Genomic DNA, 22508 nt, shown 5'->3' with positions numbered 1-22508 from the left:
AAATTGATTGAAAGTAGTTCTGATGGCACGGACGATTATAAACTCCGTTATTTCTGTAAGGCGGATGACCTATTTGATGTATTGGAGGCAGTATATCTCAACGTGGGGCATAAAAGAACAAGAGGTAGGTATATTTTTGAAATTTGAATAGCTTTAATACAAACTTACGTTTCGAATTCCAAGATGTTTTTGGCACAATATTGATATTGTGAAGTATATTTAGACATGTTAGATATAATAGTAGTTTATAAAGTTTTTATTCTCTAGTCAATAAATAATTAATTGTACATATTTATCTAATCTTTTTCTACATTATTCTTATTTATGTTTCAGTTATGGAAGCTGAACTAAAAAATAAGTATTGTAATGTTACCCGTCAAATGATAAACCTTTTTTTGTCTCTGTGTGAGCAGTGTCAAGTGAAGAAAAAGATACAGAAACATGAATTAGTTGTACAACCTATTCTATCTGATTACATAAACTCTCGATGTCAAGTGGACTTGATTGACATGCAGTCAGAGCCAGATAAAGATTACTGATTCATTATGAACTATCAAGACCATTTAACCAAATTCACAATTCTTCGTGCTCTTAAGACGAAAACTGCCGAGGAAGAGGCCTACTAACTCATGGACATATTTTATTTATTCAGTGCCCCATGTATACTTCAAAGCGACAATGGTCGTGAATTCGAAAATAAAATGATTAAAAGTTTGGTCGATATGTGGCCTGAAATGAAGCTTGTTTATGGCAAACCGCGACACTCTCAGAGTCAGGGTTCAGTTGAAAGGTCAAATCAAGATGTTTGTGACATGCTAGTAGCGTGGATGGCTGACAATAATACGGAAAAATGGTCTGAAGGACTCCGATTTATTCAAAGTAAGAAGAATCGCGCTCTTCATTCGGTAATTAAGACAAATCCTTATGAGGCTATGTTTGGATCAGCGCAAAAGATCGGACTTGCGAATTCCTCTCTTTCCAGTGACATGTATTCTTCTATAGGAAACTGAAGAAGAATTGGAACAACTTTTTTCTTTGGTAAGGAACAATGATCAAGATAAGACTGATGATGAAGGAAGAGTCAACGAACAATCTAATGAAGATAAAAATGGACCTCAAACTGATGAGGTTACACAAGAATCAGAAAAAAAGGTAACAAAATTTATTGTGTAATTTGTGAAAACGAAACTTCAGGAGCCCACAAGTGCTCAGGGTGTCATCAATATATTCACGTTACTTGTGGACAAAGTGATGAGACTAATGAGGGCTTTGGACAGAACGTTACTTGCAAGCTCTGTATAAGTAAGAACAGTATCAGCGTTGAGAGAGAATATGCTAAAGCTGGTCAAGAACAACAAGCACAAAAATGATTTCATTTTCTAATTCAAAATATCCTAAAGTTGCTATTGGACCTCATGTTGCGGTCAGAGTGCCTGACGTTGACAGAGGACGTACAGCTCCCAGAAATGTCTTAGCTGTTGTTGCCAGAATTAAGTCATCAGGACTTTATCAATTAGGTACCAAAGAAGGACTCCTTGAGCGACTTTATGCTCGCAATGAATTTATAGATGCTGAGAACAATTTCATTGAACTGCAAGATGTACCCTCGACCTCACTAACTCTTCGTTCGGCCTCTATGTTTTCATCTGGAAGCAAGCAAGGATTTATAAGCTGCCATTGTAAAAGATACTGCATTGACAAAAAATGCAAGTGTTTCTCTAAAAATAAAAAGTGCAATTCCAAATGTCACAATAATAGTTCTTGCAAAAATAAATAATTTTTTAATAATTCCACAAAGACTAATTCTGAACAATGTTTATTAAATGAAAAATACTAATTAATGAAAGTTCTTATCATAAAATTTTATTTAATAAAAAGAGCCATAGTATTAAAAAGTAACTATTTTCTTTTATAATTTTCAGTCTAACAGACAATTTGTTGTCAATTGTTTTATTTTATGAATTCTTTAATAGCTATATATGAAAAAAGTATTGTAATCACATAAACATTTTAATCAAATAAAGAAATTTATTCATGATTTTGTCAATTCAGTGCAAATTTGTTTTTCATAACAACTCTCACAAAGAGACCAACTCGAAACAACAGTTTATATTACTATTAGGTTGGCAAATAAGTTCATTCGGTTTTTGCTTCGGTGCAACTTCTTTCCAATTCACTCTTGTTTTTCTCGATACTATCGCGCAACTTCAGAGTGCATTTAAAAGTACATGTTTCACATAACCTTTCTGTAAATTTTGGTTTGACTAACATCAATATTGTGTGTGCTGCGTAGCTGTAAAAATGGAAGTAAATAACGTGCATTATCGTCATATTTTGCTCTATTATTTCAAGAAGAGCAAACGAGCTGCAAAGGCTCATAAAAAGATATGCCGTGTTTATGGAGATGATGCCTTAACAGAACGCGTATGTCAAAAGTGGTTCGCCAAATTCCGTTCTGGAGATTTTGACGTCAATGATGCGCCTCGCTCCGGTCGCCCGATCGAGATTGATTCAAGTAATGTCAAAGCTATCATCGATAAAAATCCATCCCAATCGGTGCGAGAGATTGCTACAGCACTTAATATATCTCATATAAAGCGTAGAAAACAATTTGCGCCAACTGGAATACGTTTCTCGGCTCAATGTGTGGGTGCCGCATGAATTAACCGAGGCCAACTTGGCCACTCGCATATCCATCTGCGATTTGCTGCGGAAACGTCAAGAAAACGATCCATTTTTGAAGCGGTTAGTGACAGGAGATGAAAAATGGGTCGTCTATGAGAATGTAACGCGGAAAAGATCATGGGGACACAGCAGCGAGCCACCACAAACAACCTCGAAGGCAGGATTGCATCCGAAGAAGATCATGCTCTCCGTATGATGGGATTTCAAAGGTGTCATTTACTACGAGCTGTTACCGTCAAGCAAAACGATTGATTCAACCATATACTGCTCGCAGTTAACAAAATTGGACCAAGCACTCCGCAAAAAACGTCCAGAATTGATAAATCGAAAAGGTGTCTTCCACCACAATAACGCCAGACCTCACACATCATTGACAACTCGGAACAAATTACTCAGTCTTGGCTGGGATGTTTTGCCTCATCCTGCGTATTCACCGGACCTGGCCCCTTCCGATTATCATTTATTCCGGTCGTTGCAGAACTCTTTGAACGGAAAAATCTTCAAGGATGAAGAGAACGTCAAAAGACACCTGGATTGGTTTTTCGCCGATAAGCCTCAGATGTTTTACGAACGCGGCATAATGAAGTTGGTGGAAAGATGGCAAGAAGTCATCAATAAAAATGGTCAATATATAATTGATTAAAATTTATTTCGTGTATCAAAAAAATTGTATTTTATTCCACCTTAAAAAACCGAACCAACTTATTTGCCAACCCAATATTAATAAAAAAATAATAAGTGGAAGTTCCTATTGCAGAAATTAATTAATTTTATTGTAAGAGCCATAGGATTAATAAGGCTAACTGTTAATTTTCTTTATAATTTTTATCACTTTGCATCTTAGCTGCATCTAAAAGCGTCCACAACGTGTTGTGGCATTTTCACGTTGCCACAACGTGTTTTGATCGATTATCAAAAGAACCTCAACACTAGAGAGCCTCTAATAAGAGTAGTGACATAAGGCCCATCATGATTTTTCTTCAAATTCCTACGAGAGAGAGAGAGAGAGAGAGAGAGAGAGAGATATGTTATCTCACTCTGCAGTATGGTAGTAGCGCTATACATTATTCTTATAACCTTGATACGTCATGCGTGTTTTATAAAATAAATTAATCTTATATTACACTGTTTAATTAAGAAATGGAATTAGTTTGAAGAAAAATCATGGCGGACCAACCAGAAAGCTGTTACCTTATGTCGCCACTCTGATTAGAGGCTTTCTACTCAACACGAATTTCGCTTTGTGGCCTTTTTGAATATGCCACAACGTGTTATGAGCGTTTTTGAAAGTGCCGCGACACGAATTTCGCGTTGTGGTTGAACCTGAGAAGTGAGAACGCGTTATGGTCGGTTTTTTCGCTCAGCGAGCGTGTTCGGTCTTTGAGCCTAACATATACATATACATAGTAAAAATATATATATTTGATTATATATATATTATATATACAATATATTAATTATCAAGCGACGCGGTAGCGTCGCGACGCCAAGTACATAATTAAAAATAAGGTTCCCAACAATGAGAGTCACTGTATAATATCGAGTGTTACCAATTTCATTGCATAAACGTCGCGCGCTACCAAGTAGCTTATCTGGAATTCATGCCATTTGACAGGTCATATCAACTTATGATTAAAATATCTCAGGAATTAAAGTCGTAATCAAAAATCTAACGGCACTTGTATAATAAAATGTGAATGCGAGCTTTCGATCGTGATCAGTTCGAATAAGATTGGTGCAGTCAATCCTGAGATATTATAATCGTACGTTAGAATCGTGACGTTCAGTTTTCCGTATTCTGGTTCAGACTCACGTACGTATGTTCGCACATACACATGCAAAGCGATTTTGTCCCTCAAGCTGCTGTTCACACATGCATGATTTAATTTATTATGAATTAAAAATGATTTTAATAAGACATGGGAAATGTTTTATTTTACGATAAAGATATAAATCGCAAATACTATAAAAAATGTGATACATAGGAAATGTTTTATTTCACGATAAAGACATAAATTGCAAGTAATTGCAAGCAACATCATCGACGACGACGACGATGACGTTGCACCACGTCGATGACGACGACGTTGCACCACGTCGACGACGACGACGACGATGATGACGTTGCACCACGTCGACGACGACGACAACAATGACAACGACGTTGCACTACATCGACGACGACGACAACGACGATGATGACGTTGCATCACGTCGACGACGACGACAACAATGATAACGACGTTGCACTACATCGACGACGACGACAACAATGACAACGACGTTGCACTACATCGACGACGACGACAACGATGACGATGACGTTGCACTACGTCGATGACGACGACGATGACGTTGATGTGGCGCAACGTCGTCGTCGTTGTTGTTGCCGTCATCGACGTGGTGCAACGTCATCGTCGTCGTCGCTGACGTGGTGCAACGTCGTCGTCGTCGTTGTCGTCATCGTCATCGACGTGGTGCAACGTCATCGTCGTCGTCGTCGATGTGGTGCAACGTCGTCGTCGTTGTTGTCGCCGTCATCGACGTGGTGCAACGTCATCGTCGTCGTTGTCGTCGATGTGGTGCAACGTCGTCGTCGTTGTTGTCGCCGTCATCGACGTGGTGCAACGTCATATTAGTTAGTGAGAAAGGGATTGACTGCACCAATACCACGAATTTCATGCATAATGTCGAGCGCTACCACATTCATTGATTAAAATTATAAAACTCGCAAAAATGATTTATGTGAAAGTAAAGTTATATTGTTAAAGTTATAATAAAAAATATTGTAAATCACATAGAGAAATTTTGTTAGCAAAACAGAAAAAAGTATAAAATATATAAAAATAATTTACATTATATAAAAATCAAAAGATTATTCTTAATACAATTCTTATTACAAATTACATTGGAACGATGTACGTGTTAGCATGCAAAATAATCGATAATAAAATATATAAAAAGAAATTATGTAATACTAATTATATGTTCAAAAGAATGTAAAACTAAAATATAGTCAAATTTTTAAAATTTACAAAAAAGAGTGAGATCCCTAAAAAACCTTTTAAAAAAAATATATATAGGCCAAGTACATAAAAACTCCGAACTTGTCAAAACTCAAAACTAAATATGAAATCAATAATTAACTAGCCAAGTATCTAGAAGCAGTTTGAGTATTTTACCCAAACGTTTTCCATGCATTCTCTCTTATCGCATGACAACATTGAAGTACTTGGCGTACCTGGATCACATTAAAACGTCCTGTCCTACCTATAAGAGACACAAAATCATTTGCGAGTCATTATTGAAAATCATGAAGATACAAGATACAATACAAATCAAGATATTGTACAAATTTACAAGAATACATGACCACTGCGATCCGGGCACGCCAAGTACTTCAATGTCGTCATGCGATAAGAGAGAATGCATGGAAAACGTTTGGGTAAAATACTCAAACTGCTTCTAGATACTTGGCTAGTTAATTATTGATTTTATATTTAGTTTTGAGTTTTGACAAGTTGGGAGTTTTTATGTACTTGGCGTATATTTTTTCTTTTTTTAAAAAGGATTTTTAGGGATATTAATTATATATATATAATATTTTTATTATACAGGGTGTCCCAGAGCAAGTGCGACAGCTGTTAATGAGAGATTCTTGAAAATATTTGGAGACGAATTTCCTAATACCAAAATGTTGAGACTACAATAGTTTTTACATGAGAAGCGTTTAAAGTTGTCCAATTTATATGTACGGCGAATGTCAAAATAACGAAGAACCGTGTACGTGTGTCGCTCGGCGCCACTGCCCGTCAAGTCTGGCACCACTGGTTGGAATACAATGCACGTTATCCTAATCGTACACCGATTCATAAGATCACAATTTTAAGATTATTAAATAGTGTGCGTGAAATGGGATCGGTAATATCGGATAAAAGAAACATGGCTTTTGAACGTCCTGTTCATACGATCTAAAATGAAGAAGCAATTCTACAAGTGATTGAAGAGACACCATCTACGAGTATACGCGAAATAAGCCGCGAATTAGATATGTCAAAAAATACAGTGCAGCGTGTTTTAAAAGAAAATAGTTACATGCGTATCATTTTACGAAAGTACAAAATTTATTGCCACAAGATTATGTACATAGAGTAAGATTTTGTACATGATTATTGGAGCAAAAAGAAAACCTGGCTTTAGGCAGGTTTTTATCTTATTTTCTGACGAATCGTGTTTTACACGAGAATTAATACCCATACGAGGATAATTAACCCATAATCATCTCTGGGGAAATGAAAATCCCAATCACTTCCATGTAAGAAGCTATCAACATCACTTCAGGAATTTATGGGCTAGTATACTGAATGTCTTAATAGTATTAGTTGTCATAATGACATAATTAGAACCCTTTATGAGTTAAATTTTTAATTTAATTATTTAGTTATTAAAAGTTATTCTCAGATTATTCTCAAATCTATTTTAATTACACCAGTACGTAACGATTTTTATATTAAATTCTAGATTGGTCCTTTTGAATTGCCTATGAGGCTAACGGGAGACATTTACTCAAATTTGTTAAATGATTTTGACGATTTAATAGAAGATATACCTTTGTATCATCGGCAAAATATAATATTTCAACACAACGAGCTTCACCACATAATTCCATGAACGTGCGTCGTACATTAGATATTAACTTTCCTGAAAGGTAGATAGAACGCGGAGGTCCAATTAATTGGCCGGCAAGATCTGACCGGACTTAACATCTTTAGACTATTTCTTCTGGAGGCACATAAAACAGTATATTTATCGAGAACGTATCAATGATCGCGCTGAACTTGAAGAAAGAATAATTGAAGCAGTTGCAACTATTACACCGCAAATGCTCAGAAGTGCGCGTCGGAATTTGTTAAGACGTGCGCAATTATGTATAGAATGTAATGGTGGACATCTTTTGAACATCTTTTATGAATAGGTACTAAAATCTAATTTTCAATCATACTTTCAATTATTATTAAATTTAAATAAAAGTACTATATAAACACATTTCTATAGAAAATATTTCATTCTGTTAATTATTGTTATCAATCTTTTCAGATCTTTTCAGATTGATAACAATAATTCAGATTCAGATCAATCTGTTCAAACTGAACTTATCAGATATATAAAGGATGAAACTCCCTATAAGATTAAATTCCTGTTTCTTCTCCCTGTTCCTGTTATTTATTTATTCAACAATATACCAGAGAAAAGCCGACACATCCTTATCAATATCTTCACCTTAGAACATATACAGGGTGTTCCGTAAAGCTCGGATCAACGCTTAAGGGTAGATACCTGAGGTGATTTTAAGACGAAAATTCTAATACTAAAATGTCGAGGCTATAATAGTTTTCAAATTATTAGCACTTATAGTTAGCGAATCAGACCGCCTAAAGTTGGCGCGCTCAGACGTGGCACAACGCACAGTGCTAAAGGCGAGAACTGACTGTCGCCCTTCTTGTTAATATCGATACAAAGATTACTTACTTGCAAAGATTATGATTGCTTTTATTAATAATTCTACAAACGCGCATTGTGCAGTGTAACATTTTCTTTTTCTTAATATTCAAAGTGAACATTTTTTATTTTTATTCATTTTTATACATAAAACGCAATACATTGTGATACATAAAACGCAAGCTGTCAGATGACATTTCTTTCAGAAATCTGTTCTCAATTTCATGTCCTACATACAAAATTATAGTTATCAAACAGTAGATATGTAGTTAGCAAATAATAAGTACTTATTTTACAATTATTTAACATAAGCAGCTACTATTGCTAATATCCAATACAACTCATTCAAATACACTTTAAACGTTTTATTAAAATAATTCGAAGGAGCAAGAAACAAATAATAAATAATTAATTGTACAATTAATTAACATGAACATTACAATAAGTGTTCAAATTGAGCACCATTCGCATCAATACAAATTCTTGCGCGTCGCAATAAACTTTGTTGCGCATTGCGTATCATGTCGGGAGATATGCTCGCAACTGCTTCGACAATGCGATGATGTAATTCCTCCCGATTGCACTGGCTCCCGATAAATAAAATTTTTTAAATGTCCCCAGAGGAAGAAATCGAGAGGAGTTAAATCGGGTGATCTCGCTGGCCAGTGTTGTGGTCCACCGCGTCCTATCCATTTGGATAAGTTGCATCCAGAAAACGCCGAATATTTCTGGAGGAATGCGTTGGTGCACCATCGTGTTGGTAAATCATGTTTCTTCTAATGTGCAATGGAACATTTTCTAATAAAATCGGTAAATTATGTTCTAAACAATCCCGATAAATTTCACCATTTACCCTAGGAGGTAGTTCAAATGGTCCAATCTGTAATAAAATAAAATTTTAAACTTATTATTCTAATAAATGTTCTAATATTATTCTAGTATTCTTTTAAGATAATGATTCAATATATTACAATTTTAATTTAATTACTATTACATCATATTAAACATGTTTTGAAATTGCCAATTATTAATTTTACGAAAATGTAACACACATAAAGTTAACAGAAATTTTCGTAAAATTAATAATTGGCAATTTCAAAACATGTTTAATATGATGTAATAGTAATTAAATTAAAATTGTAATATATTGAATCATTATCTTAAAAGAATACTAGAATAATATTAGAACATTTATTAGAATAATAAGTTTAAAATTTTATTTTATTACAGATTGGACCATTTGAACTACCTCCTAGGGTAAATGGTGAAATTTATCGGGATTGTTTAGAACATAATTTACCGATTTTATTAGAAAATGTTCCATTGCACATTAGAAGAAACATGATTTACCAACACGATGGTGCACCAACGCATTCCTCCAGAAATATTCGGCGTTTTCTGGATGCAACTTATCCAAATGGATAGGACGCGGTGGACCACAACACTGGCCAGCGAGATCACCCGATTTAACTCCTCTCGATTTCTTCCTCTGGGGACATTTAAAAAATTTTATTTATCGGGAGCCAGTGCAATCGGGAGGAATTACATCATCGCATTGTCGAAGCAGTTGCGAGCATATCTCCCGACATGATACGCAATGCGCAACAAAGTTTATTGCGACGCGCAAGAATTTGTATTGATGCGAATGGTGCTCAATTTGAACACTTATTGTAATGTTCATGTTAATTAATTGTACAATTAATTATTTATTATTTGTTTCTTGCTCCTTCGAATTATTTTAATAAAACGTTTAAAGTGTATTTGAATGAGTTGTATTGGATATTAGCAATAGTAGCTGCTTATGTTAAATAATTGTAAAATAAGTACTTATTATTTGCTAACTACATATCTACTGTTTGATAACTATAATTTTGTATGTAGGACATGAAATTGAGAACAGATTTCTGAAAGAAATGTCATCTGACAGCTTGCGTTTTATGTATCACAATGTATTGCGTTTTATGTATAAAAATGAATAAAAATAAAAAATGTTCACTTTGAATATTAAGAAAAAGAAAATGTTACACTGCACAATGCGCGTTTGTAGAATTATTAATAAAAGCAATCATAATCTTTGCAAATAAGTAATCTTTGTATCGATATTAACAAGAAGGGCGACAGTCAGTTCTCGCCTTTAGCACTGTGCGTTGTGCCACGTCTGAGCGCGCCAACTTTAGGCGGTCTGATTCGCTAACTATAAGTGCTAATAATTTGAAAACTATTGTAGCCTCGACATTTTAGTATTAGAATTTTCGTCTTAAAATCACCTCAGGTATCTACCCTTAAGCGTTGATTGAGCTTTACGGAACCCCCTGTATACAGGGTGTCCCAGACCTACCGTATAAGCCGTGAATGGTAGATTTCATTTGGAGACGAAAATTCTAATGCCAAAATGTCGAGGGTGCTATAGTTTTTAAACGGGAAAGGTTTAAAGTTTACCAATAAGCTTGTCAAACTTTCGCGTGCTCAGGGACATCACATATCAAAAGGGCCTTTCCACATCACTTCACTCAACTCGATAGAAACATGTTAATGTGTTTGAGTGTTAACTCAAAATTATTATTCACTTTATTTCTTTGTACACTGTTCACAAGACGAATATCAGGATGATAATAGTTTCTAAATTGTCATACGGAAACGCGATGCGCGTCGAACTTTCAAAGCATTCGTGCGAAGCGTGCAACGAATAAATGACGTTTCTTCTGTGATGAGAATCACGTTGTAATTGATCTTTCTAGATTCTGGATGTACTCGAGCGCAGCATGATACTTGTTCCTTTAAATAAATTAATAAATTAATAAATAATACTACCAAATATTATATGTTAATATTTTCTTTTCTTATAAATTTTTTCTTTAGCAACATTTCATGCAGAAAATCATGCAGAAAACTTCATACCGATCGTATAGATTTTCTCTCATCACAGAAGAAACGTCATTTATTCGTTACACGCTTCGCACGAGTGCTTTGAAAGTTCGACGTGCATCGCGTTTCCGTATGACAATTTAGAAACTATTATCATCCTGATAGTCGGTCTTGTGAACAGTGCACAAAGAAATAAAGTGAATAATAATTTCGAGTTAACACTCGAACACATTAACATGTTTCTATCCAGTTGAGTGAAGTGATGTAGAAGGGCCCTTTTGATATGTGATGTCCCTGAGCGCGCGAAATTTTGACAAGTTTATTGGTAAACTTAAACCTTTCCCGTTTAAAAATTATAGCACCCTCGACATTTTGGCATTAGAATTTTCGTCTCCACATGAACTCAGGAATCTATCATTCACGGCTTATACGATAGGTCTGGGACACTCTGTATATATTCTAAGTTCTAAGATCTTCAATCAATATCTTCAATTATTCCATTATTTCATTATTAATATCTTTAATTATTCATAATTATTCCTAATGGATGATGGGTTTTATAACTTCTCTTGTAGAATTGTAAATTCTCTTGTAAAATCTCCTATAATAAAAAGTTCTGTTTTTAGATGTTGTACAATTATTAAATCAACTTATTTATTTTAGAAAAAGGCAAAAATAACATCTTATACATGGTTGTTATGTCTTACCCAACAAACACAAAGTAACAGTAATATACATGTTAGTTATACTTTCCCACTCAACAATGTAATTGTTACATAACACGTATGTTATGTTGTATTTATATTAATGATTGGGAAATTATAATTAACATGTATATTACTGTTACTTTGTATTTGCTGGGTTATAAAGAGTTGCATTTGTATGTATATATTTATTACAATAAATGTCAATTTCATAGCTATAGCGCAAAGCGTATCAATCAATATTAAAGTTTCTAAAATGCTATTTTTATCGCTATATCATAACGATAAAAACTTTTAATTACAGAGCTTGTTATAAACACAAATTGTTATTTTGCTTCTTAAAAAAGATACGTTAATAATAACAATTGTTGAAGTCGATTTTTCGATAAATTATCACGGAGAAATTCTGCTTTAGCAATGTATTCAATCTTTCTCAGTTTATCATAAACATCAAACAGTAATTTATCGACTGTGTTATTGATTTGCATATTTTTATCCTACTAGCACACAGGCGCGCGCTACGCGCACTATAAGTAAAATAAAAAATAAAAAAAATAAAAATAAAAATAATATAATAAATAAAATTATCAATATAACCGCACTGACAGCTACTATGACATTTTGACATTTGCAACACGAAGTTCAAGTCACACGAAGTTCGAGCCAAGTGAGAGAACCAATCAGCGTCGCGGAAAAGAGGCCTCAAAAAAGAACTTCACGATGTTAACACGCCTTTTTTAGAATAGGAGGATAAGCAACGTCACTCGGCTGACATGTGATAGCTTTGCCAGTTCGGTGCACGTTGCTTCTTAATAACAGATTAAATTTTAAGATCTCATTATAAAATGTTTGAATGTTAGCACGAATGAATAGAATGTTCAACGCATTCATTATCGGTGTATAAATGAAAAGAAGTATTAAAAATATATACTGTAATATCGCATATGATTCAGACTCAGGGCACTTACAAGTAAACCTACCCAAGTGGTACACTCCAATTTTTTTCAAATTTGGCACAAATGTAGAACTTTGAAAAATATTTGACCCATATTTTTTCATTCAAGTGTGTTATAGCGGTTTAAATTATAGAGAATTTTGAAGTTGTTCATTACATGTGCTGTTGACATAAAGATTCTCTTTTAATATTGTATATAAAACCTATTTATTACAGTAAGGAAACAAAATGTGAAGTACAGTATTACTAGATTTTTAATAATTTTATTTGCAAATAAAATTGTCACATTCGGTATTAAAAACTCGCTCCCTGCCGAAGCAGAAAATAATCAAGAATGAGGTGGCGAGTGCCTATGCTATGGTTTTCTTTTAGTGTTTCTTTCTAACGTAAATATATTCTAAATGTTATGAGCTTTTGCTTCTATATATATATTGTTATAGCAAGATTTTAGCGCAGGATTAATAATGCGAACACTCGAAGCTAACGTAGCGAACGAACGAAAGTAAATTTTATTGTGAACACTTTTAGCGGGATTGTTACAAAAGATGGCGGGCTCACGGCCCAATCAACGAACACAACGGAGGCGCTCAATTTAAATTAAGTTTACCACTCTAACACCCCCTCATAAACGAAAAATGAAATTGCTTTTAACACATATGAAAAAACTTAATCTTTCAATCCCATTTGCTTTTTGAAACCTAATAATTTAGGTCCGTGCAGTCCTTTGGTCAATGCGTCGGCTAGCATCTCTTCAGTCGGGAGGAACTCTACGTTGATCACGCTTGCTTCTATGTGCTCCCTGATGAAGTGATGTCTGACATCTATGTGTTTGGTCCTGGGTCGGTATCCTGCGTTTTTAGCAAGATCCACGGCTCCTTTGTTGTCACAAAAGATTTTTATCCCTGTAGATACCGCATCTGGATCCAGTTTTTTGGCCAGTTCTCGCAGCCAGAGTGCCTCTTGAACTGTCGAGGATAAGGCCATGTATTCGGCCTCTGTCGTTGACAGAGCTACGGTACGCTGTTTCTTGCTTTGCCAAGAGATTGGTCCGTTTTGCAACTTGAAAAAGCTTCCTGATACCGAGTGTCTATCGTTCAACTCGTTTACCCAGTCCGAATCAACGTAGCCTTGGATTTTTGGATTTCCTTGCTGAGTGCAAGACATCTTAACGGACAATGTTCCCTTTAAATATCTGAAAATCCGTTTTATTGCTGTCCAGTGAATCCTCCTTGGATTTTGACTAAATCGGGCGACTAAACCGACGGCATATGCAATATCCGGGCACGTCCATTGGCTTACGTATAAAAGGCTTCCAACAGCCTCTTTGTATGGAACGTTTTTCATCTCGTCGATCTCTGCCTTATTCGCTGACTGGTCGTCCTCGGTGAGCTTCCGGTCTGGATCATAAGGCGTCGATACTAGCTTGCAGTTATGCATCTTATCTTGACAACATGCTGCGAATGTATGCTTCCTGATCGAGGTGAATTTCTCCAGTGTCATCGTTCCTGGTTATCCGCACGCCCAGTAAATGATTGACTTTACCAAGGTCTGCAATCTCAAAATTCTTGGACAACTTATTCTTTGTCCACTTCATCACGGCGCTATCGCTGGCAAGGATAACGATATCGTCCACATAAACTCCGAGAATTAAAATAGTGTCTCCGAATCTGCGGTAATAAATGCACGGGTCTGCCTTCGATTGCACTAAGCCCATTTCTTTAAGTACTTTGTCGAGCGTTTTATTCCATGCTCTACCGCTCTGCTTAAGACCGTACATGGCTTTTCTTAAGCGCCATACCTTATTGGTCTGATCTCGGTTGACTATTCCTTCCAGTGGCCTGACGTAAATTTCCTCGTCTAACTTTCCGTGTAAATAAGCAGCATTTACATCCATCTGCTCCATCTGTAACTTATATTTAGCGGCCAAGGCACACAAAAGTCTAATTGAGGCATACCTTATTACGGGTGCATAGGTTTCCTGATAATCTATGCCAGCCGCCTGACTGCAACCTTTGACCACTAGGCGGGCCTTATACTTTTCAATTTTACCAGTCGAATTCCGCTTGATTCGAAATACCCACTTAGTCTCGAGGGGTTTACGTCCTGGTGGAAGTTCTGTTTCTGACCACGTTTTGTTTCTTATGAGTGACTTGTACTCCTGCTCCATGGCTTTCTTCCATCGTTTACGATCTGGTCCTTTTAAGGCGTCCTTGACCGTTTGCGGGTCTTCGGTATCCGCTTCGGCTGCAAGATAAGTCACGAAGTCTTCCATGTTGATCGGTTTCGGCTTCCGTTGCGTTCTCCTCAGCGCTGCCTGATTTGAGGGATCTGCCACGTTCATTGGTGCATCGTCGTCTGAACTGGGTGTTCCGCTGAGACTCGTTTCATATTATGAGTCTGAACCGTCCTCTACCAGAGTCGATGAATCGGACACTTCCACAATTTCACGTGTCTCGGAACCTTCGTCGTCTTCATCTTCACTACCGCCATTTTCGGCGTGGTAGACTTCATCGTCTAAGAACACTCCTACGTGACTTTCGCCTTGCCTCTGTTCATTTAATTCCTTTTCCGATCGCTGTTCTTCTAAAAAAAACAACGTCTCTACGCTTCACTACGTCGTGAGTTTCGGGATCCATTAATCGATATCCTTTGACGTTGTCGTCGTAGCCTACGAAAATGTACTCTTGCGCTTTCGTATCCCATTTTTGACGTCGCTCTTTTGGTATATGGGCTAACGCCTTACATTCGAACACTCTTAGATGTTGCAACTTGGCTTTGTTGCCGGTCCATATCTCCTCAGGAATTTTTTTTCCATTACCAGAAGCTGGAGACCTGTTAATTAAATAGACTGCCGTCGCTACTACCTCAGCCCAGTATTCCTTTGGTAGACCTGCGTCGAAAAGCATACTCTTTGCTTTCTCGACCACGGTGCGATTCATGCGTTCCGCCAGGCCATTTTGTTCTGGCGCGTAGGGAACGGTTAACTGATGTCTAATTCCTGATCTCCGTAGAACATCCTTCAGCTCACGGTGCATGAACTCTCGATCATTATCAGTTCGGAATGATTTGATCCGCTTCCCGATCTGATTCTCCACTAAACTTTTGAACTCCATGAAAACATCTTTGGCTTGACTCTTTTCTTCTAAAAAATAAATGAATACTTTGCGTGAATAATCGTCTATTAGAGTCATAAAATACCTTGATCCTCTGAACGAGGTAGTCTCCATCGTCTGCAAAGATCTGAATGGATGATTTCCAGTAACTGACTTGCACGTCTTCCATCCGTTGAAAAAGGCCTTCTGGATATCTTTCCCTCAATGCATGGAATGCAGGGGCTCTCATTAAAATTTATCTTGGGATCTAATTTTATTCCCGTATCTGGATCCTTGCACAGGGACATCACACTTCGATAATTTAGATGCCCTAACCTTCGATGCCATAACTCCGCTGTGCACTTGCTTGCTGAGTAAAAGGTTTTCTCCGGCACAGTGTCTAACTTATAAATTCCATCCTCCAGCGACATGGTTCCTATATTATCTCCATTTTCATCGCAAATCTCACCACCCTTTGGTGTAAAATGGACTGACAAACCTTTCTCGACCATTTTGCTGACGGACAATAAGTTGACTGAACTCTCCGGTACGTAGAGCGTCTCACGTGCCGTAATTTGCTGTATTCCGCTATGGGTTCGCATCTTTAGATTAACATCGCCTATGGACTTCGCTCGAATGCATTGATTGTTAGCCAATGTTATTTCTTTACTCAAACAAGGCTCACAATTCCGTTTCGCGGCACCCTACGTAGTGATGTGAGAGGATGCGCACGAGTCGACATACCAGATGCCATTTGTAATACACTGGGATGATAAAAAGGCCCAAAACGCTTTATTACCTTTGCTCGTTGAGGGTTTCTTTTCATCGCTCTCCTTTGCACTTGGTTTTTAACCAACTTTGCTTGACATTGATTAGCGAAATGTCCTACACCGTCACATCGAAAGCACCGTTGACTTCGACTTTGCTTTTGCTTTTCCTTTTTCTTTCTTCGAATAAAACGCTGCGTCACTGTTTCCATTCTTCGCACCTTTGCAATTCTTCACTTCTTGCAGTAACTTTGTTTTAACGAGGTCAGCCGTTATGTCCATGCCCGAGTTCTCCAAGCCCATTATCATCGGGCGATACATATCAGGCAAACCTGCGAGCAACAACGTTCCTATCCAAACGTCTGGGACCTTGAAACCAACACCGTCTAATTTATGCGCAGTCGTCATAATTACATTGACGTACTCTTCCACATTCTTACACTTTTCCAACTGTGTTGTTACTAAGGTTCTCAAAAGGCCTACTCTACGCGTTAAACCAAAATCTTCAAAGGTTACCTGAAGTCTTTCCCACACTTTCTTCGCGGTTGTGCAGTCTTGTATATATGCGTAGTTTACCGGATCCACTGACAAAATGATCCTTGATTTCGCCTTCGTTACCTTACCACTGTTGCTTTCATTCGGGCTGGTCACGCATTCCCACAAATCGTCGTGTTCCAACCAGGCTTGCATGGCGAACTTCCATGATGGATAGTTTTCACGTCCTTTCAGCTTCTTTACCAACTGCACACCATGACTAATGTTCGACGACATTTCGACGTTGCCTTTCGACACAATCAATTATCAATCTTTAGTCACTTCGAAGAAGGATGATGAAAAACGTCTCGTGGACTCTTTGTACCGGCACGCGCAGCGATATGTTTCTAGGTTATCTCGTTGGAGAGACACACTGTCGCGAGAGGCGAGAGAATATCACCACAGTCCTTCGGGAGATAATTCACTCGCGATTCTACTTTAACTGGGGCTGCCTGGGCCCATAATCTGTTATAGCAGGATTTTAGCGCAGGATTAATAATGCAAACACTCGAAGCTAACGTAGCGAACGAACGAAAGTAAATTTTATTGTGAACACTTTTAGCGGGATTGTTACAAAAGATGGCGGGCTCACAGCCCAATCAACAAACACAACGGAGGCGCTCAATTTAAATTAAGTTTACCACTCTAACATATATAAAACCCAATACAAGAAATATTATACGTCAACAACATATGTAATCAACAACTCCAAAATCTATATAATTTAAGCCGCTACAACACACTTCAATGTTTTTCAATCTTCTTCCTGATTTGTTTGAACCGTTTATTGTTCGAATAATTTAAAGCAATGCATTTTACAAATTTGACGCCATATTTAAGTATCACTTACTCTTATAATATATTAACTCTTATAACAAACGTCTATCACTATACTGTAAAACACCCACTATACTTATAACAAAGTCAAATCACTATACTGTATTTTTTTCACCTTTTTTGCTATTTTGTTGAAACAATTTATTATTTAAACAAATAATTTTGCAAATCCGACTTCACATTCACAATTAGCGATCCAGAAAAATATATTTTGCATTAAATTTTGTTTCTTATATATTTTTATTGTACTTATTGATATAGAAGGGTGAAAATTGGAAGGGTAATAACTACCCTTAAAACCGCTTTAGAGCACAAATGAAAAAATATGGGTCAAATATTTTTCAAAGTTCTACATTTCTGCCAAATTTGAAAAAAATCGGAGTGTACCACTTGGGTAGGTTTACTTGTTAGAGCCTGTCACTACTGTGCAATGTACGTGCCTGAGCGCGCGAACTATAGACGATTGAATTAGTCAACTTTAAACGCTTCTCATTTAAAAACTATTGTAGTCTCAACATTTTGTTTTATTAGGAAATTCGTTTCCAAATACTTTCAAGAATCTCTCATTAACGGCTGTCGCACTTGCTCTGGGATACCCTATATATATTTTATTATATATATGTATTATAGTGTTATTATATTATACACAGAGTGTCCCATTTTAATAGATCACCCTCAAAAACGTTTTCATTTGTGATTCTAGAAAAAAATGCTTCAGATAAAAGTTGTTTAGTTTGAAGGGGAACATATGATCCCGTTGTGATTCGTGTCATACATGTCGCCATTTTTAAGAAATTGTTAAGATGACTAATTTCTTAAATGGAACTTGATTTTTTCCTTGAGACGAAAGTTGTAGATCTCGTCGAGACGTTTTCGAAACACTATAACAAATTATTTTTTAATTAAGTACTTTCCGAGTTAGGAGGCTCGAAACTTATTAGATGAAGGTAAAGTCAACTATCTTAAAGCAATTAAATTTGAGACAAGAGGATGATGGTTGACTTCGATACGCTGTTCTCAAGGTTAAGGTTACCTTGAATTTTTTAAATACAGTTTTTATTCGAATTCTACTTTTAGCGCTAGCCAGGAACAATGGCATAGACGTACAATAACTTTCTGTTCCCTTTAGCGTGCTTTATTAACGTGATCTTGATCTATCCGTAGTGGTGATCATTCTTCAAGATCAGCTTGATTTTGATGGAAACACCCAAGTCTGATAACGAAAATCGAAAGTGCGTCGAATTTTATATTAAAATATGTTATCTATACATGAAATCATATGCCCCCCTTCAAACCAAATAACCTTTGTCTGAAGCATTTTTTTCTAGAATCACAAATAAAAAAGGTTTTGAGGGCGATCTATTAAAATGAGATACCCTCTGTGTGTGTGTGTGTGTGTGTGTGTGTGTGTTTAAGATTTATAACATAAATTTATGTATAATGAAAATTATAAAAACATAAGTATTTTATACTTTGAAGTTGTTTAATGCAATATGTATACAGGTATGTATATGTATATGTATATGTGTACAGTCGTGGACACTGAGGTTGTGACAGTTTTTTTTAATGAGTTTATGAACACGTAATCAAATTCAGGATGCGAATCACTGTAACGCGCATAGAGATATTCTATACATGTTCAAGTTAGAATAAACGCCTTTTATAGCCCAAGCTATAATAAAACTGTTATAATAAAAATGAAATGTGATCGGTAGCTATTATTTATTTTTACAATATTACTATATACGCAAATTTGACAACATCATGATCGTTCATCGAGCATGCGCGCGTTACAACCCACACAGCACACTTTATCCTGAGGATATCCCAAATTGTCGCAGATTTACTAATCAATTCCAGAGATATCCAAGTAAGTAGCATCTAGGATATCCCAAAAGGATATCCTTACGATATCCTACTGAAATCTTCGTATCGCGTGATATCGACAGGATATCTGCAGGACATCCGCATGTCAGGATATCATCACGCACAAAAGTCTGAAGGACATCGTAAGGATGTCCACAGGATATAAAATATCCTTTAGATATCCCTTCGATGTCTCTCGGACTTTTGTACTGTATGGGATATCTCATAACATCACTCAGACATCCTCTGGATGTCGTCTGCGATATTTGTAGGATATCCCCTAGGCGGATTTTAGGCGGACACTTGTGCATATTTTGTACATCCCACGGATAACTGAAATTATCTTGGGATATCGTATGGTTATTGCTATATCCCAAAATGATATCTATGGGATATCTCTCAAATAAAGTGTGCTGTGTGGGAATGATTCGCATCCTGAATTTGATTGCGTGTTTATAAACTCATTAAAAAAAAGGTGTCACAACCTCAGTGTCCACGACTGTACAATGCCCTGTAATATGTATAAGAGTGTATGTATATATGTATATGTGCATACAGGGTGTCCCATAACTCTTCATTTATATTTCAGAGGAAAGGGGGTTGAATATTAAATAAAAAGTTCCTTTTCCGCTTTTAGCTCACAAGGGGAGGTCGCAGTTGACTCTTCACCGATTTTGATTTGCTTTCACGTGGTGAATCTACATCGAAAATAATTAGTGTTGTGTCCGAGCGTTTCATTGAATGCGCCTTGTAAGTAGTATTTTTTTATACTTGAATTTCGGAGCAATTTGACGCTGTCGATACTATAGGTTATAAGACATAAAGAGAAAGGCAAATTCGATGAGTGCCATATGGCACAGTCGGTAAGAGTAATGGTTCGTAATAGCAAATATGCAGGATCGAAACCCGTCGTGGTCACTTTTTTTCGATTTTATATGTAATATGTATTATTTACTATGTAAATCTTGCGTCTGGTTTCTACCACATGTAGGACAAAAATGGCCGTTACTTTTCCAACCATTTGCTATTACGAACCATTGCTCTTATTATTAGGGCGAAAACACCTTGACAGAATAGCAGAAAACAGAACAGAAGTCAAACAGACTCGAGCTGGTAGTCGACAGTACATTCTGTTTTTCTATCTTTACACAAATTGTCGACTACCAGACTATCGAAGAATTAACAAAAAGTTATGGGAATGTATTTATATATAAACTAAGCTTACGTGGATGTTACTATTATTTTTAAGGGACATTTATACATTTTCAAAATTTCTACCTGCGTTAGACTACTAGTCTTCATGAAATTTTTACATGGATATTACCATTATGAGATTTTGTTTTACATAAGAGAGTTTCAGACAATATGTAAAGACAAAAATTCAAAAATAAAAGTAAAGTTACTTCTCCGTAAAAATATTTCATTTATTCCACGATCACAGTTCACACAGCAAATTATAAAAAATATATATGTATACCTAAATATATGTATCAAAGTTTTACATAGTAAATAATACATATTACATATAAAATAAAAAAAAGTGACCACGACGGGTTTCGATCCTGCGTATTTGCTATTACGAACCATTGCTCTTACCGACTGTGCCATACGACACTCATCGAATTTGCCTTTCTCTTTATGTCTTATAACCTATAGTATCGACAGCGTCAAATTGCTTCGAAATTTAAGTATAAAAAAATACTACTTATAAGGCGCATTCAATGAAACGCTCGGACACGACGGGGGGGTCCCGTTTGCCTACATTCCCAATTGCCTACAGCTTCGTTTGCCTACAACATTTTGCCGACAGCTCCGATTGCCGACATTCCCAATTGCCTACAGAGTGATTGCCTACAAGCGCTATTGCACACATGTAATAATTAAAAATACGAATGTACGTTTGCGCACATGACATTATTGCGCACATACATATTGCACACATGACTTTATTGTACACATACATATTGCACACATGACTTTATTGCACAGAAGAAATAAGAAAGTTACATTATCATTTTGTACACATAACTTCATTGCACCCATGCATATTGCGCACATGGCATATTGCGCACATACACATTGCACACATGGCTTTATTGCGCACATATACATTGTACACATAACTTTATTGCGCACATACACATTGCACACATGACTTTATTGCATACATGAAATAAGGGATAATGTTCCGAAAACGACTTACCTCAGATTTCGATGAAACTTGGTACAAACTTTCCATTTTGGTCAAAATGAAAGCCCTTAAAAGGATTTTGTCCGACTAATATGGAAAGATCATTTTTCACCATCAAATACCAGAAACTGGAATTTAACTGTTATATACTCTTATTATATACTCTTATTATTATGTTATATGAAAGAAGTTATGAATTGAGTTAGATTATATGAAAGGAGGGTTATTATGTAGATACAATAAAAGATGAACAAGACGAAGGACGATTTTAAATAAAAAATCGGGGTTGGGTTGGGTTAGGTTATTTTTAACAGTAGTGGAGCTCCCCCGTAGGGGGGGGCGGAACACACGGTATCCACGCATGTACTTTGCAAGATGAAGGATGACCTTAAATAAAAAATCGGGGTTGGGTTGGGTTAGGTTATTGTTAACAGTAGTGGAGCCCCCCCCTTAGGGGGGGCGGAACACACGGTATCCACGCATGTATAGGGTGGAAAAAATTTATTGGTCGCA

At 36.4% G+C, this 22508-nt stretch overlaps 1 protein-coding gene across 5 annotated transcripts in view; it reads right to left on the bottom strand.

Annotated features, from left to right (window-relative positions):
• LOC105280645 (lanC-like protein 2) overlaps nucleotides 1-22508 on the bottom strand; it is a 115842-nt gene that overhangs the window by 82941 nt on the left and 10393 nt on the right. The window lies entirely within an intron of this gene.

This window comes from Ooceraea biroi, chromosome 4 (genome assembly GCF_003672135.1).
Source record: "Ooceraea biroi isolate clonal line C1 chromosome 4, Obir_v5.4, whole genome shotgun sequence".
NCBI classification, from domain to species: Eukaryota; Metazoa; Arthropoda; class Insecta; order Hymenoptera; family Formicidae; genus Ooceraea; species Ooceraea biroi.
This window is presented reverse-complemented; position numbering and strand designations above follow the sequence as displayed.